This window comes from Eurypyga helias, unplaced genomic scaffold (assembly GCF_000690775.1).
Source record: "Eurypyga helias isolate BGI_N326 unplaced genomic scaffold, ASM69077v1 scaffold4532, whole genome shotgun sequence".
In the NCBI taxonomy this organism is placed as follows: domain Eukaryota; kingdom Metazoa; phylum Chordata; class Aves; order Eurypygiformes; family Eurypygidae; genus Eurypyga; species Eurypyga helias.
Window position 1 is genome coordinate 1 of NW_010236438.1, and position 3,399 is coordinate 3,399.

At 44.5% G+C, this 3,399-nt stretch overlaps 1 pseudogene; it reads right to left on the reverse strand.

Annotated features, from left to right (window-relative positions):
* Window positions 1-876: 876 nt before the first annotated feature.
* LOC104503792 lies at window positions 877-1,815 on the reverse strand (annotated as a pseudogene).
* Window positions 1,816-3,399: the final 1,584 nt, after the last annotated feature.

A 3,399-nucleotide genomic window follows, 5' to 3' on the forward strand; every position in this document is an offset into this window, starting at 1 on the left:
TTATTGTTATTATTATAATTATTTTAATTAAATATTAGTAGCATAATTACTTTATTTCATTAGGGTTAGGTTTTTCAGTTATTAATCTGTTGTTATCTTGACCCACTAGTTCTCTTGGTTTTTTCCTCTGGTGCTCTCCCCCATCGCACTGAGAGAGGGGGAGGTGAGTGAGCAGCTGTGTATGTGTGCTCACCAGCAAACTTCAAATTGAACCAACTGGCAAGTAGAAGCACCTGAGTCCTTTCAGGGGTGTCAGGTGGATAAAGGGTCCATGCTGGTACCCAGGAGGACCTGTGAGTGTGGAGTGTCTCTGGGAACAGCGTGTGATGCATGTCTGCAGCAAGCATCAAACTGGACCGTTCGGAAAGTAGGGGACCTACAGGGCAGGTAAGAGAGCTGGGGAAGGGGTACTGGGTGGCAAACAGGCTATGTTGGTGCTCAAGAGACCTGTGTATGTGCACACCCTTGAGAACTTGGAGTGTTGTGTGTGCACACCTGCGCTGTTCTCTGCCAGTCCCAGAGGAGGGGGGGATGTGTGCTTGTGTGTTATATGGGTCCAGTATGTAGGTGTTGCTGAAGACAGCGCTGTGTCTGTGGCAGTCTGTGTGGCTGGCTGTGGCAGTGTCCTCTGGGATGTGTGCTCAGCTTTGCTACTGGCTAAACCTGCAGACAGGAAAGTGGCAGCCATGACCCTCAGCCTGGTCAGGGACTCCAAGTCCCCAGTATACCAAACTGGGCTCCAGCAGCCAAGCAGGAGGGAGTCTTGGGTGCAAAGCAGTGGCAGGGGGCAGGCCACCATTAAATACTCTCACAACTAAAATTTTATAGCTCCATATTTGAAATTGAATTTATTTGAAAAGTACAGCTTAGAGATAGTTACACTGATTGCAAAGCTTGAATTTTCCCTAACATTCTGCCCAAAGCTGTTTTCACATCATTATTTTTCAGACTATAGATGATAGGATTTAGCATGGGGGTTAAAACGCTGTATTGGATGGAAAACAGTTGATCTAGAATGAATGATGAGACTGAACTGGGTTTTGTGTACTGGAACAGAGCAGTTGTGTATAGCAAAACCACTATAATGAGGTGGGAGCTGCAAGTGGAGAAAGCTTTGTGCCTCCCCTTTGCAGACTTTATCTTCAGGACAGTAGAGATGATACAGATATAGGAGATGAGAGTGAGCAGAAAGGAGCTTGACCCAAAGATCACAGCAGAAGACAGAAGAACAAGTTTATTGAGGAAGGTTGTACCACAAGCTGCAGTTAGGAGAGGGGGCAACTCACAGCTGAAATGCTTAATTTCTGTGTACTTGCAGAACTGCACATTTAACATCGGCAGCGTGTTTATAACAGAGTGTAAGACGCCCATTGCCCATGCGCCCCCCACCAGCTGGCTACAGACACGCTTGTTCATAACCTCTTGGTAGCGTAGTGGTTTACAGATGGCAATGTATCAGTCATATGCCATTGCTGAGAGCATGAAAATTTCACTCCCAGCCGAGAGAAGGATGAAGGACATCTGGATAATACAGGCACTGAAGTCAGTGGTTTTCAGCTTCACTAGGAAATTCACAAGCATATATGGAACAATGGTGGTGGCGTAACAGATATCTGTGAGGGCTAAGTGAAAAAGGAAGAAGTACATAGGGGAGTGAAGGTGGGGATCAGTAGTTATGACAATCATGATCATCATATTTCCAAACAGTGTGATGAAATAAATAACTGAAAACAGGAAGAAGAGGAGGCTTTGAAGGTGTGGGTCACTTGTAAGTCCCAAGAGAACAAACTCACTTGCACTTGTTTGGTTTTCCATTCACAGTACATTACCTGTAGGAGGAAGAAAAAACCCCTCATCATGTCAGCAGGTGGAATCAGGACATAGTAAACTTGCACTAGCTGACTCCCAGGTAACAGAGACAGGCAACCAACCAACCTTGTGCAGCGTTCAATATCTTTGATTTGTACTGAAAACCGTGTTGACAACACAGGGGTGTTTTAGTTCTTGCTCAGCGGTGCTTACACAGAGCCAAGGCCTTTTCTGCTTCTCACCCCACCCCACCAGTCAGGAAGCTGGGGCTGCACAAGGAGTTGGGAAGGGACACAGCCAGGACAGCTGACCCCAACTGACCAAAGGGCTATTCCATACCATGTGACGTCATGCTCACCATATAAAGCTGGGGAGAAAGAAGGAAGGGGAGGACTTTGGAGTTACAGTATTTGTCTTCCCAAGTAACCCCTGCTTTCCTGGGGATGGCTGAACACCTGACCGCTGATGGGGAGCAGTGAATGAATTCCTTAGTTTGCTTTGCTTGCAGGTGTGGGTTCTGCTTTACCTGTTATACTGTCTTTATCTCAACCCACGAGTTTTCTCACTTTTACTCTTTCAATTATCTCTGTCATCCCACTGGTGGGAGTGAGCGAGCAGCTGTGGGGTGCTTTGTTGCCAGCTGGGATTAAACCACAAAAATATCCAAAGGCTGTAGCTGCAGAACACTCCCACAGGCTCAGTGTTCCAGGCATATAGACATGAGCATGTTTAAGTCTCTACTCCAAGCCTGGGGTAAGTGGAATTTTGGAGAATTACACATCTAGTGTTTATTGACAAGAGTTTGACCACATAACAGGTAATTGTATTTTAAATCACACAACTTCCAAGGAATATTTCCTATACACATACACTTTGCTAAGACAGTTTCCTTTTACACTCTCCAGTACATCAGTGGAGATTAAGAAGGAAAAGTAGTAGTCCAAAATACAATATTTTCCTCATTGTTATGTTGTTAGTCACAAGATGCACAAACATATGATGCTTCTCAACTATACAGGTGTTTCCAACTCAAAGTATTTAACTGAAGAGTCATGTCACAAGATGCACAAACATACGATGCTTCTCAACTGTACAGGTGTTTCCAACTCAAAGTATTCTAGAAAGCTATCTTGGCCAAGGATTGAGATAGACCTTATTCACCTTCTTTGTGGTAGTTTGCTGACTTCAGACTCAAGTTCTCAGAACCAAGTATCTCCATCCAGTTTGCACATCCAGCATCTCAAGAAGCATATCTACACCACGAGCCATTTCCCACATCTTTCACCCCCACCCCTTCCTTTGTTTTGCGTCCCTCAAGAGCCAGCTGGTTCACTCCTGAGTTCAGGCAAAATCAATCCATGTTTCTGGCACTCAGGGAGATTAGATGCAAATGTGAGTTTGAACCCAGAGCTATCATGACAACTATGAGAAGCTCAAAGAACTTCAGTGTCACATGATGTCCTTAAGGTAATGAATTCTTTTTGTTTATAACATTACCAACACCTTCGTTTCTTTCGTTTAGGCACCTGATTCTGCAAATGAGAAACTCATTACTTCTCAGAAAATTCTTGTTATCAATGAGTTCTTAGG